Genomic DNA, 15,816 nt, shown 5'->3' with positions numbered 1-15,816 from the left:
GGTAGAGTAGCAGCAGCTGAAACAACAGCTAGTATATATTAATCAATTTATTAACTAATTTAATAATAAGCAAAATGCATAACTTCACTTATGTATCATTGAGAAAAAACGAACTGTAAATTTCATCAACTGTAGGGTTGAGAAAGACCTCTCATCACCCCAAGGTGATGCTACTGGGTCTATATTTTCTTCATCACCACAGCAGTCCTATGGCACTCTCGAAACCTGCTTAGCTACTGAAGCTAAACAGGAACCATGTCCCAAAGCACAACCTTATGAACATTCTCAAGTCAATATAAGATTCATAGCATAAGGCAGTGGAGAAATAAAACAGCACTTCAACACCCATCAAGGTAGTAATCAAAAACATTCCAACTCGGCACTTCTGGCCAAACCTAGACAACCATGTTCCAAAAAAGATGTGGGCATATACACTGGTTCCAAGGGCATTTGTCAGTCCACTTAGGTAGCTCTTCACTCTACTTGATTCTTACCTTTTCTGATACCAACAAAAAAGCTAATTTTGCACATTTGTTAAGGTCTTGGTGGGAGGCTGAAATTTTGCAAACTATTGCCACATGGCATAGAGTACATCATAGATAACACACTCACTGCAAGTTTTGTGACTTCAGTGAGTTCTAAAAGTGCTGGTTTGAAGGTATCAAATGAAGGCTACCTAGCTTTTTGTTTCACTATGAGTCAACTGGCTTCAGTCCAAATTATTTATCTTAACTGGATTCAGGTGCATTTTTACTATTCACCCTTTGTAAAAACTGCAGCTGAAGTTCTTGTTAGATAGTTCAGAGCATATCATAGATATTCAATCTATAAATGTAATTCCCAACTCTGCCCCCTGCCTCTGGATACTTAAATCTGCAGATGGGGGCAGACTGACCCCCAACAGATTTTTCTGCAGACTTGGGAGAACCCTTAGATGTACAGAAAACTCTGAAAATAAAAATGGGGGGGTTAAATTCCCCCCATTAAAAAAAAGCATTGTCTGTGCATGTGCAGTTAATGCTATTGCCCATTGAAGTGGTGGTAGCCGCTGCAGGGATCCACGCTGGGCCCATCGTGGCTTTGGGTGAGCCCGGGGGGGGGGGTTCACTGACTTGCCTGCCCAAAATGTCTTTGGGTCAGCGAGACCTCCCCCTACACACACACAGCCCCACTCTCCTAAAGCCACAGGGAAAGAAGCCACACTCATGAGGCGGAGTAGGTGGGGAGATCAGCGAGGGTGAGGGGTGAGAGGAGTGCCAAGGGTGGGCATAGATGGGGAAATCAATGAGGGTGGGAGTGAAAGGAATGCTATGGGTGGGGGTAGGTGGGGAGAGCAACAAGGATGGGAGTGAGAAGAGTGCCAAGAATGGGGATTGATGGAGTGATCAGCAAAGGTGGGAGTAGGAAGTGGCATACTTTTGTTTGTTCAAATGTGCTGGCAATGTAATATGTAAGAAAGAATGTGAAATTCCTTTATAACTAAACAAGAGTCTGAAATTGTATCAAGATGCGTTCGAGAAGCACTTTGGGTTTCAGTCTCCTTTTGTTACTGACTTACTTTTTCCCTCTGGCTTTTTCAGTTTTCTCCCAAGTTAATGGGTTCTCAACTCTGATCCTGGATATCTTGTCTTGCAATTCATCACTCTGAAGTTAACAGCTAGTACACCTTTCAGGATGATCTTGACTTTAACTCCATCCTAAAAGCAATGAATCAAAGTCACGGGAATATGGGGTAGTGCCATTTGAAATACTCCCCCCACCTCTCTCTCTCACACACAGAGAGCTTGTTCCATTGGATTCTCATTTTTAAGCGTAGGGAATAACACTTTTTTAACAAAATGACAATTTGATAGTCTTTGAATAAACTCTGAAAGTGGAATAAAGATGTAAGCAGTTAGAAGGTCTTAGGCATTTCATGAAATCAAGTAAATGCTGTCCTTTCCAAGATCACTGTTGCAGTAAATATTGCTCTTTCAGAACAAAATAACATATTTATCTTCTTTGTCCCTCACATTTGGTCATCCTAATTAAAATTTTTGCAAGCACTTTAGGGCCAAATTAGACATTATTGTGTAGACATTGACCTGTCTCTGTTCTGGCAAGAATGAGGTGCTATTGGTGGTAATCAAGAATTGAGATCGGCTATTCTGGAATTTGTGTGTTATTAGATCTGTACCTATGGCAGAGGCCACGCTCTGAATTCTCCAAGTAAAGTGGGTGTCAATCAGAGACAGAGATTTCTCTTGATCTATGCCTTCTCCTTGAGATTTCACTTGATGTATGCCTTCTCCTCAGCGATTCACCTTGTTAAGTTTAAAGCCCTGGTGGAAACATTGTTTTGTTGATTCATGTAACTATTGTGTTACTGAGTCTGTTTCAGGCATGGGAGGGTTTTTTTTTTTTTTTAGGACTCAGCTTCTGATTTTAATGTATTTTATCCTAATATGATATTTACTTTATTCCTGTTTTTTCTCACTACTGCCCCAGGCACCCTTCAATAAAGATACAAGAACAGCTTGGGTTTAACTAGTTTATTTAATTATTAAACTGATCTATGTCATAATTGAATGTGCTACTGTATTTAAATAAGTGGGCTGAACTAGGCAGCCTGCCCATGGCTGCCTTTGTTGGCAAACCCACCCTGACTCCAAACACAGCCAATATCTTCTGCCGGCATTTTTATCAAAGTCTAGCACAATGTACCGAGAGGTGCCCAGCCCTTAGCCTGAAATGCTGCACAGCCACTATCAGATTCAGAAAGATGTTGCTCGGCACTAAGTGCCACTCCTTCCCAGCTGCACCCCACTATGCAGCCAGTGATGTGCTGTACCAGACATGCCCTCCACCACTTCAGATGTCTCAGGATGCTTGCCAGGGTGCTGAACAACGTCACCCAAACCTATCCTGATCAGCCTGCCCAATCCCTGCCATACAAAGGTGTTAGCCTAGCTTAACACCTCTTCCCCCACCTGCTGACTATAATGTTTTGCAGGCCCTGACACAGATCGTTCAAGTAGCACTGCATCTCTCAAGAGAGAAATACATGCCATCTTCCCTATACAGATGCGGCATATCATATCTGATGAAATCATGTGGTATACAAACCCCAACTCCATCCAAAACTGCCTTGTGCACTACCTTATCTACTTTGGTCCTAGCTCACTCTGTGCAAGCTGCATTCTGGGCTCCCTTCCAAACTCTTCTCTGCAGAAAATCTGGCCACAGTTAAGATTGTCCTGGGGCAGTAATCTTTCAACCTTTCTAAGTTCCTGAGGATCCTCCAGGTGAAAGTCATTCCTTTCATCCTCACCAGGTCATTCTCACCCTGATGCAGGACAATGACATTGAGATGACTGCCCTCTCTTAAAGCCTGGTGGAGAGAGAGCAGGAGCATTCCACGCAGGCCCCACCACTACATGCAGGCCCAGGGATAAAGGCTCAACTGCATCCCCACTTCAGAGGCAGCCACTCTCTTGCTTCACCAGAAGAGATGGAATGGCCCATCAGCAGCAGGCTGGTCGGGTACCTCGATATCCCAGCACATTTAAGGAACAAAATATATCAGTCACTGAATACAGGACGTACAAGCTCTTCATTGCCACATGCCAATCCCCAAGATTGCTCCCTGCAGCAGCCCCAGCCTTGCAGCCATGGAGGCCACACCAGTTCTGAATGGATGAGTTGCAAATTCATGCACTAGCAACTCCTCCGGGAAAACCAAAGCTCAACAGCAACTGCTAACACCACAAAATAGCTAATCAATGACTAAACGGGGGCCAAAAAGTGCCACCGGGGGGGGGGGATTGAGCAAAAACCCACAAGAACAGCAGACATGGCCTGGGAAAAACAGGCTGGAAAAGAGTGGGGGAGAAGAGTTTGAACAAACTGCAGAGGCAAGAGCAAGGCATTGAAAAAAAAAACACTAGGGGGGGTTATCTGTTCGTCCCTGCATCTGTGAACTGACTAGAAAAGACACCTCCTTTTCTTGGTACCCTGCACCTTTTTTTCTGCTGGTCTGATGGTATATTGATATATCTGTAAATCATCTAAAATGCTAAACAGAATTGTAGAGAGGGGCAGTGGAGGCTAGGATTGGGTGCTTGCCCCCCCCCCATTTGGCGGATGAGTTACCCACGGGGGAGATGAGCAAGCAAACGAGCATACAGGCCAGCTATCCCCCCCAAACTGGATCCGGTCCCATGCAAACACTGCCACAAGAGTGGCAGGGACCTGGCTAACTACTACCAAAGACCCTCACAGACCTGGCCAACTACTGCCAATGCACCTTCAGCTGCAACCAGTACCGCAGGACAAAGCAAATGCTGTGGAGCCATACGCTTTGCCCCCAAGGTGAAAGGTGGACTCCATCTTGACTAAACAGTGCCTCCTGATGGAATGAAATGTCTGGGTGGCGAATCACAAGGTCACCAAGCGCCAGTGCCACTTTGCTAAGAGTGCTCATAATTGCTTGCCCAGTCAAGTCCAACTTCTCCGGGCAAGGTGCCCCATGCTGAGAAAAGCTTTGGCGCCTCACAGGGATGGATCCAACATTGGGAGACCTGCTTGCTGCCCAATGTAGCACCGTTCTTTCCCTGCTGGGGAGTGGGAGAACCGTGCTAGCCCAATCTCTCCATGCCCGCCTGCTTGGGGGAGGGAAATCAGGGGCCACGAGACCTGGGTCCCACACTGGCAGGAGCCACCATGTGGTACCCCTTCCACCTGGTGGCGAGCACCAGCTGGCAGCCCCCAAGCTGGTCATACAGCTGAAGGTCTAGTCAGACCCTTAGTCTTCTGCAACATTTAATCTACGCCCCATAAATATCCCTTATTGTTTTCTTAGTGACTGCTTGTGCAAGGACTGCCTGCAAATAAAGACCCAAGACACCAATGCTTGAGTTGAACTAGGGTGTATTAATTTACTCCAAATGGTTTAGTAGCAGCCTCAACTTCTTAAGTGTGGATCAAAACTAAGGTGGCTTCTGTCTGCCTGCATTTCAGGCAGTACCACCCTGACTGCAACTCTAGCCAGTTTTACCATTGGCTTTGTTTATCATAGTCCGCACATCAACTCTGGCAAGAGGTGTGAAATGCCACTTCAGCATCTAAGGGTTTGACTGACGTTACTCAGCACCACAAACATCCTTTCCATGACCCTTCCTACCATTCCAGTGAAGTATGGGCCATTTTAGGAATGACTTCTCATCTTTAGATGCTTCCAGGTGCTCACCAATTATGCTACCTACCATCCATCAGCCTGCACTATTATTGCTTGGATCCTATAACTTTGCTCCATGTGCTTCTGTAAAGGTGCTGCGGAGGTTGTCCTCCACTGCAGCACTCACGTCTTCTCATCGAAAAACATTGGGATCACACAAACACCAGTGCTTGGCAAAAGAGGAAGCAAGTTGCACAGCAGAAGGCTACCTCCATAGTGCCCAGAGAGAAGCATGCCCAGAGCACCATGCCTACGTTTTGAATAACCACGGCAACTTGCAAGCCATTTCAAGCATTTGAGATACTAAAGATGACATAAAATGCATTCATGTTCCACCACTACCATGCAGGCATGTTGGCAGTGGTGCCCAAGGCCTGTTGCCTCACCAAGAAGGAACAATCACCTCTCCCCTCTGTTGACAGCAGTAACAGAAAACGCATCATAGCCATGAACAGCAGCAAAAATAATAGAACCATCCTGGTGAGCCTGCAAAGAGGCCCCTTGGTCTGGTGTGCATGTGCATTGGATAAGCTAGCTGTCTGGTACATTTTTTACCTGTCCTTCTTCTAAGTTGCTCAGAGCAGCATACATGGTTCTACGCTGTGAGGTAGGCAAGGCTGTGAAAACGTGATTGGCCCAAAATTACCCAAAAAACTTAATGGCAGAGCTGGAATTTCAACCCAGGTCTCCCAGACCCTAAACTGATAAAAGTAAAGCTCTCAGTAACTCTGGAGTGTTTTGTGGTACCATTAGCCAAACCTTACTCTTTTCTTGGCTCCCTCTTGAACTTTTATTTTGGAAGGCTCCTCTTTTGTCTCATTTACATAGCTGTTCTGACAAAACATGAAGGGTGAACATGTAACCTCCTTAAAGCTTTCGGGGCGGGGGATGCAGTTTTGTCTCTTACGAAGATATCCTTTTCTCTTAACTGGAAGGAGTGATTGCATTTCTTTTACCGCAACTTAGAAGGGATACTGTAGTGTAGTGACTTTAAATAAAAGATATAATAAAATTTCAAAACAAAAATATATTTAAAACTAACCTATTAAGAACATAAGAAAGGCCCTGCTGGATCAGACCAAGGCCCATAAAGTCCAGCAGTTTGTTCACACAGTGGCCAAACCAGGTGCCTCTAGGAAGCCACAAACAAGACGAGTGCAGCAGCACCATCCTGCCTGTGTTCCACAGCACCGAATATAATAGGCATGCTCCTCTGATACTAGAGAGAATAGGTATGCAGCATGACTAGTATCCATTTTAACTAAGAGCCATGAATACCCCTTTCCTCCATGAATATGTCCACTCTCCTGTGAAAGCCTTCCAAGTTGGCAGCCATCACCACATCCTGGGGCAGGGAGTTCCACAATTTAACAATTCCACAATTTGTGAAAAAATACTTCTGCCTACAGTGTGAATAATTCCCATCTCTAAATCTTGGTTTTGTGGTCACAACATTTGTGAGTTCAGCATATCATTCCAGGTGCCTTTGTAAAATGATGAGTACATACATTCCCTTTGATTCAGATATTGCACTCCAAATTGTGCCCTTCTTTGTGAATGTTGTCTTTATGTGGCTGAGGAGAAATAATGGACTAGCATTCCATTTTAGTATTAATAACGGATTAAAAGGTCAGTGCCTCCAATGGCACTGAGACAGTTACTCCATTCAATCACAGTCCGAGGTACAGATGCGGCTGTTGAAAAATGGAAGGAATCTACAGTGTCAGTGAAGGTCAAGTAGCACTGCAGCATATTTTTAAACTCCTCAACTGCTCACTGAGAACACAGTAGCTGGGAAAGCGAGGAAAATTTGTGTAACGGGAGTGCATTTTTAAATTAGAAATACTGGGGAGTAGAACTGAGCAGATAAGGGATCTGAGAACATCAATTAGTAAAAATGCTGGACTCGCTTAAAAATAGTATATTGGAATTTAATTGTGGGCAGCACAGCCACACCGTCTCCTCAGAGGCTTTCTGGCTGCCCTGGAGAGAGAGAAAAGTTTCTTTAAAAATAACAAAAAAAGGGGGGGTGTCCCATTGCAAACAGTGCCACTAAAAAAGGTGGTGCAGCCCCACCACAGCTCAAGGGGTATTGCTGGGACAAAGGAACACCCTGGGAATGCCCCCCCCCCCGCAATGCTAGTAGCCCGTACCAGTCCACGGTACCCAGGCAATGGCGTGTGCGCCACCTGGGATAGCGTAAGTGTCTGTTATCCCAGGTTAAATGGGCACATACGCCGGCGCAGGGTCACGCCAGCTCCTATGGAACTTTGCCCCCTCCCCCAGAAATGAGCTCTTATTAATATTTTTTCCATGCTTCAATTATCAAACAGGGTGAAATAGCTCCGTTCAGTAATATTTTACTGTATTTGTAAACTGAAATAACTCACTGGAAAATCTTTGCAAGCACCAAAGTTCTATGAAAAAAATACTGTTAGAAAATGACCAAATGCAAGGAGAATGTCGTACTGACCTGCTAACTCTGACATTTGCTGATTTGTGTGGACTTTCTAACAGAAAAAAGTACTTCATCATAATGGATTTAGATTTTGTAGGTTCTTTCAGAAGATCCCTCATGGTGTACTCTCATGGGAACAAGATGGCCTTATCTATTTCCTTGTGCCATGGTGGTAGCATTGTGGTATATATTAATAAAATATTTATTAATAAAATCATTTCTGTACTGAGCATATCTTAGTAAGACAAATTAATAGAAAGATTGTAACTGGACAATTGCTCTAATGTATTGAGGGAATAGTAACTTACAGTGCAAAGGGTGAGGACTGGAGTAATTGTGCAGATAATCACATGGTCAGTTACTGTACTGCCAGAATTTTAAGTGGACCAATTTCTTATTGGGGGGGATATATAATGCAAAAAAATCATTGGATAGGAGATCCCCCAGGACCCAAAAGTAATTCTAACCTTACCTTAAAGATGTGATGCAATAGATCAAATTAGAAACAGCTTAAACTTGTTAATTGCTGCACAAATATTTATTGCAGCTAGTGTTGTTACGGGGAATGAAATTACTTCGCTGAGCCATTGTTTCCTCTTTTTTTCTTTCTAAAGAAGACTTTCTCTTTAATGTCCTGGACCCCTTCTGGACCCCATAAAATCAGACCCCCTGACCCAATCTTCACCAAACTTCAGGGTTCATGCAAGGAGAATCCCTTGAAGCTACCCTGAAAATGTGGGGACTCTGACTCCAAAAATGCCCCCACAGGAGCTTTGAAAATAATCCCCATAGACTATAATGGACCTATTGTCGAAGGCTTTCACGGTCAGAGTTCATTGGTTCTCGTAGGTTATCCGGGCTGTGTAACCGTGGCCTTGGTATTTTCTTTCCTGACGTTTTGCCAGCAGCTGTGGCAGGCATCTTCAGAGGAGTAACACTGAAGGACAGTGTCTCTTCAGTCTCTTCAGACACTGTCCTTCGGTGTTACACCTCTGAAGATGCCTGCCACAGCTGCTGGCGAAACGTCAGGAAAGAAAATACCAAGACCACGGTTACACAGCCCGGATAACCTACGAGAACCTATAATGGACCTGATTTTTTTCCAGTAAACATGGAAATAAAGCCGAAATACAAATTTACCTGTATGGGTATTCGGCTTATTCCGGGTTTACCGCAAAAATCGGGCCCAATAAATCTGAGCTCGAAATTTACTGATTTTTTTTTTTGCACAACCCTACCTTAGACCAATCACATACTCGCACCCTAACATATCTAATAGAGAGGTTGTGAGGATAAATGGAGGAGTGAATGATGTAAGGCACTTTGAGTCCTAATCAGGAGAATGGAGGGTAGAAATGAAGTAAATAAATAGTGATCACCTCATTCCTCTAAAATGCTTTTTCAGAGTGGGGGGGGGGATATCTTCCTTGCCTTTCTTCAAGAACACCTGTAAGTCTGAGTTATTTAGGGGGGCTTTTGGGGAATGGAAATATTTTGGTTGTTTTTGTATCTAGTCAGTAATATTTAATGCTTGAATTTGTTCTGTGTGTGTGTGTGTTAAGTGCCGTCGAGTCGCTTCCGACTCATGGCGACCCTATGAATCAATGTTCTACATGTATGATACTATGTAGAATTTGTTCTACATGTATGCTATTATGGTTTTATATTTATATATCTTATGTTATAATTTGCTGTAAACTGCGTTGGACTTCTTTCAATGAGAGAAAGAGGCATAAAATATTAACAAATTCATCAATACTTTTGAATTTTTTAAATGTATCTTGAAGAATTCCAAAAAAACTAACAATGTTCCTCATTACATTATGATGTTTAAAATTCGGTTTATTAATCTTCACACAGAGGCCCAGTAGCATTTTTATCAACGTGAGCTTTTGTGAGTCAGATCTCATGTGAGTCAGATGCATGGCAGAGCTGTGGGGGATTGGGGAGGCACAAGTGTGCACTAATACAATTTTAGTGGGAAAATCTGCCCACTCAGTACAATGCTGCTGTTCTCTTGACAGTCACATGCCTTGATGTCATGAATAATCCACACATCCCTATCATAACACCAAGCAAAGCTGAGCAACAGGACAAAGAAATATGTATTTAATGGCCTGCCAGTGCTTGGCACTATTTACAGCTAGCCATCCCAGAGGCTTCTGAGGCGCACACTCTGCCCTTCCTTGCGATGCCCCTTGGTTAACCATGTCTGTTATAGATTTACCATGAAGCAAAACAGAGATGTTTAAAACAACACAAAACAGGTTTATTTTACTGGGAATTGAACATTTAAGATCAACCTTGTACAAATATAACCAATGAAGAAAGTGAGATATGAAGATACGGTTTCTTAACTGATTATATATATTTTTTCTGAATGGAGAAAATGACAATAACTGCCAGACTACTTCTAACTGTAAGATATGTTACATTTTCCCACTGGTTTCCTAACCCTTTAAAGCCTTTTAAATCCAGACCCCAATCTGTCCTGTAACTTTTAAACACACCACAAAAACTACATTAGTGGTGTGTGTGTGTGTGTGTCTGGGGGGTCGCTGAACCACTCTGGTGGGGCCTTGCCAATGACACAGTGATGTTGCCAATGCCACAATAACATTACATCTGGGGTGACTGGAAGTGATGTCATTGTGGTGCTGGGGACACTCTTGCATTCACTCAAATGCTAGAGTGTCTCTGGCACCATAATGATGTCATTTCTGCTCCTTATTAACCCCGAAATGCCAGTGGCTTCACACACACAACCATTTTCCTCCTGTTCCCAGCTAAGCAGCAGCAGGAAGGGGTGGTGAGGGATGGGAGTGTTGCGAGGAGCTAGCGGATTAGTTGAGTCCCCAGGAAACAATCCAGACCTACCAAGCTACAAAAAGCCAGTGTTAGTTTATTTACAGTGCATAGATTACAGCTCTCTCATACACTCTTGACACTCCACCAAATCTCCCCACACACAGTTACATAGTAAAAGACATACATTCATTTCTCAGTCTTCAGGAACCAGTCAGCATTCTGCTGTGTCATCTTGCTTAGTCATTGCACCCATTTCACCTTCTTGCATCAGCTTATGGTTAACACCTGTTCAAAACCAGCTCAAGGCAGTCTCCCAGGATGCAATGTGTTCCTGACCTTTCAGTTCCTGATATGCAATGACTTGCATTTCTTGATAGGGAGGTCTCCTGTTGAAGTGGGAAATCTGGCAACCCCATACATAAAAGAGCTTTAAAGCAGTGTGGGCCAATCCAGGCTACTTCACTAAGCAGTCCTCTTTCCCTTGAAGTGACTGGAGATTGAACCAGATCCCTAACCTGTCTAAAATAACTTTTAACCCCATCTGAACAAAACATGGGATATATGAGATATTAGCACCTATAGAGGATCTAAAGTCTTTGTTAAGCCCCATGGGGGATGTGGCACATTGTCTTGAATTTGTGAATGAACTCTTATTCAGCATTCTCTTACATGTGATCCACTCGTTTCTTTGCATCTAAGGAAGTGAGCTCTGTTTTATGAAAGCTCATGCTGAAATAAATTGTGTTAGTATTTATTGCTACGGACGCCTCTGCAATTTCCTTACAAGACCAACACAGCCACCCCTCTGAAATGACTATCAGAGCCTTCAGTCCATGAGTTAGAAAAACACAGATCCCATATGTGTCACAAAGTTTGACTGGCTTTCCTGAGTTGTAAGTAAGCACTTATAGTTATCAGGAGCTTCTGAGCCTATAAATGTTACGCATATCGCATTTTTAGCCATTTGCCAGTTACTTAAGTGGAACAATTGTACCACTTGTTTGTGAGGAGCAGCAAACGTATTCTGCTCCTTTATCTGGCATAGATAGGATGATTATTGCCAGACATGAGCAGAATGTCTATGAAAACGTAGGGATCTGATTATTTAATACAATTGGGAAAACATATCTGTTGGCGTGCAGGCAAGATTTCTCTTTTGACAAGAACATGCCTGAGAAAAGTGAATCAATCATTACAAAGAGAACTGCAGCTAGCATATGAAGTGTCTGACAATAGTCTGACAAAATAGAAGCTTTGGGCCTCTGTTAATGGCTGTAATGCAGATGCCTAGATTGTTACAGTTCCTCAGAAAAGTTCCTGAAGTACACTGCTTAAGGTCAAACCATAGATTCATGCACTAGCAAGTGGGGAAGGAACCTCAGCTCTGCCATTATTCACGATGGGGAACTTTTTCAGGAGGAGGGGAAAGTGGCTGTTTTTCAACCAAATGACACCAAAATAGCTGGGGAGTTAGTGCTGCCTGTCCACTAAAGACAACCCAATTCTACAGGCCCCCCGAACAAGGTGCCTCCAGCCATCCTGCTTGCAGAGGAAAAAAGGTTTGCTTTTACAAACCCCCAAAGCAAGTGCCTTTCGGAAATGGTGCTGGCTGCTGGCAATAAAGAGAATCCCTGTCTGCATCTATTTTTTTCACGTAGTGTTCAGTGAATGACTGACATTAAAACAAATGTACCTTTCCACTGAAAACTCTGCACTAGCCATCCTTCCTTACTGTGGTCTCATTTTTCCTCTCACAAAGTAACCATAGCCTAAGATGACCCAGCTGTTGCTGATTCCTTGCCTGAGGGAGCTTATCCTCCTCATTGCTGTCAGCTGGCGTGGTTCTCTGTAGAGCTTGTAATCTTGTACTTCTACGCTGGAGGAGGAGTGTTCTACCCCTTTGGTGTCACTGCTGCGGTGGGGGGGCTGCTGCTGGGCCCAGGTGAGTCCTCTGCCCTGGGTGGTGGTAGGCATGGGGCACAGTCATCTGCCTGCACCTGCTCTGCCTGCTGTGGTTCCTCCCTGTCACTGGCAGCAGTTTCCAACTCTTCTACTCCTGAAGAAGCCTCAGCAGACTGATCTCTGGCAGAAGCTTCAGCAGGCTGAACCCATGACACTCATAGTCTGTCGTGCAGGCTACCTGGCTTTGTGTTAGGGTTGCCAACCTCCAGGTGGTGGCTGGGATCTCCTGCTATTACAACTGATCTCCAGCTAATAGAAATCAGTTCACCTGGAGAAAATGGGTGCTTTGGCAATTGGACTCTATGGCATCTCTCCCCTCTCCAAACCCCACCCTTCTCAGGCTCCACCCCCAAAATCTCCAAGTATTTTCCCAACCTGGAGCAGGCAACCCTCCTTTCTGTGGTGGTAGTGGGGATGGTGGTGGCAATGATGCAACTGTTGTTGGAGCTCCTGTAGTTCTCTAGAGAATACAGTCCTCCTTTTGGCTTCTCATCAAGCTATGCTGTTCTTTTCACAGAATATGCCTTCTCCCTTTCTCCTCAGAGAAAACCTCTCTTCTCTTTTCCCCTTCATATGACTCCTCCACAGGGTCAAAATCCTTCCTCTCACAAACTCTAGCAGGGGGCCTATATGGTCACTCGAATGTTAAGAGTACAGGAGTTCTTTCTCTCCTTTTATATGGTCACCAAAGTCACAAATAAACACAAGTATCTACTATTGCAAAAAAAGCATGCTGAAAATAATGTTTCAACTTTCATAATGTTTAAGAAAACATTTTTAATTTATGCTGCTGAGCATTTTCCTATATATCTCCCCTCCTGATTTATATTAACTGAAGCTGATAGTATAAACATATTTACTTACCCCTACTGAATTCTATGAAAATACCTTCTGAGTGAAAATTATGTACAGCCAACCTGATGAATGAAGACTAACATTTAACAAATATTCTTAAACAAATTTAAGAAAATATAGAAGGCTATCTTAAACTACCATAACTTGTGGCAAATTATTAGCTGACATATGCTAGTATGAGATTTTGAAGGTACAGAAGTATATCATATTCTAATTATGTTTTCTTCTAAGGATCAGAACATCATTTGATTGGTTTTTTCCCCTTCAATAGCAATCGTTAGAGAAATGTGGTCTGTCTTTTTGGCAATAAAACCAACAGGCTAAAAATGTTATTTTTATCAAATAGTTTTCAAAACTTGCTACAAAATGAATCTCTTTGAAGATACATCCTGTGTAATATTACATTCTAAGATTACTTTGCGTCTATTTTCCTTGCTAATAAGTGCTATTTTCCTTGCTAATAAGTGGAGTCTAAGTGGAGTGGAGTCACAGGTGGAAATTGGAGGGGCTGGCTGGGTGCAGTACTCAACTCCAGGAGGTAGGCTGGGACAGCAAACTGAGCAGAGTGTGTGTGGGGGGAAGGACTAACCATGCCCAGAGGTCTCCCTGTTGAATTTTCACCTGCAGGAAAACAATTCATCTTGCCCTTTTCTAGCAGCGGGGCCTTAGGGGCTGTGGCTCAGTGGTAGAGCATCTGCTTGGCATGCAGAAGGTCCCAGGTTCAATCCTCAGCATCTCCAGTTAAAGGGACTAGGCAAGTAGATGATGTGAAAGACCTCTGCCTGAGACCCTGGAGAGCCGCTGCCAGTCTGAGTAGACAATACTGACTTTGATGGACCAAGGGTCTGATTCAGTATAAGGCAGCTTCATGAGACACATGCAACTATGGCAACCAGGCATGAGTGCCATGCTGGACTCAGCCATGGATACAGCTCTGGGGGAGGGGGAAGGCTTTGTCACAAACCCTCCCTTGAGGCAGATGATTGTGCCATTTCAATGGCACTTACCTGTCCTGTATTGAAGAGCTCAGCAATTGCTTGTGATCCATCTACTGTAGCACTTGCAGCTGCTGCTCAAGGCTCTGATCCTGCAAGAGAATGAGTCAAAGGTTTGCCTGGCAAGCTGGTCCACCATGTTGTTATGCAGCTGCCAGACCCCCCCCCCAAAAAAAAAAACCATTGACAAGCCCTGATTCTGCCTAGGGGAGGGGCAGGCAAAGGACTGAGCTTACAGCCCAGCATACAGCTGAAAACTCCCCCCCCCCAATCAGTTCTGCTGGAAAACTTTCCTGGGATCTTTTCCCATTGCATGACAGGGGCCATGGTGCTGGGAGACCAAGGCTCATGCTGTCCCTGCATGAATGCAATGCTGGGTTTGAGCATGGGAGGCGCCATCGCCAGGGCGATACTCAGCCTCAAGCGAGGAGAACTGGGGAGCAGGTTTGAGTTCCTTGCCCTTGCTTACCTGTCAGTGCACAGTCACTCTTTTGGGTTGAGCCTTCAGAGATGGGGTACCTGTTAGGATTCTGAAATGGGAGAGGTCAGTCACAGAGTATGGACTTTGCTCTCCCCCTTGGGTGGTAGCGCTAAGCGCTCACACCATAGTGCTAAGTGCCCTCTCTGTTTTTCCTGCTACCAAAGTGCCTCACCACTAGCTCTAAGTCTGCATGGCAGGGAGCTCAGAAACAGAGTCCCATGCCACATGTCCTGCCTACTGAGTTGTAAGGTTTTTGTAGGGTGGGGGGTTGTGATTGGGTGCTAGGGAGGGGGCTTGGCCACCCCTGGGGATGGATGTGATTGGTCACACCTGTAGTCAGCATCTTGAGCTCCTCCAGGCTGAAAAGGTGTGCCCACAGCAGTAGAGGTGCACTTGATTTTTCAGTGCAATTGGTACCAATGGGCTACAGCATGTTTTTTGTTGGCATAATTTTCCAGCTCTGGCAGGTGGTGTTCCCAGGCTGAAAGGGCTCAGGGAGCCAACTAACTCTGGCCATGCCCCAAGAACTGCCCACAGCTACACCGGCACGGGGCCTACACCTCAGTTGCGTTGACAGCTGCTGTGGGACTGCACCAGTGCCTAAAAGCAGTGGAGCAGCGCTGGGGGCATGCACCAGTGTAACTGGCCCTTACACCAACGTATCTCAGAGATACATTGTCCTAAAGGTCAGTCCGTCTCCTGAGCTCTTTTGGCCCCCTCCCTTAGGACTGTGCTGTTAGTTACTTATATACTTCATTTATACTTGCCTTTTCTCACAGAGACTCAAAATTGATTAACAATATTAACAGCCATTAATAAATAGTAAAAATTACAAATGTTCAACAGGCATTAAAAATTACAATATATCCCCTCATAAAAAGTTCAATTTTGTGCATTCTATGGAATTTTACTAATGTGGGGACCGTCTTGAACTCATCAGGTAGGTTATTCCATCAGGTAGGTGTCACTACAGAGAATGCTCAGGTATGGGCAGCAGCTGGTCTTACCCATTGTAGGACAATAAATGGTATATGTTGTGTGT

This window comes from Euleptes europaea, chromosome 10 (genome assembly GCF_029931775.1).
Source record: "Euleptes europaea isolate rEulEur1 chromosome 10, rEulEur1.hap1, whole genome shotgun sequence".
Taxonomy (NCBI): Eukaryota; Metazoa; Chordata; class Lepidosauria; order Squamata; family Sphaerodactylidae; genus Euleptes; species Euleptes europaea.
The sequence above is the reverse complement of the archived record's forward strand: the minus strand, read 5'-3'. Positions refer to the sequence as shown.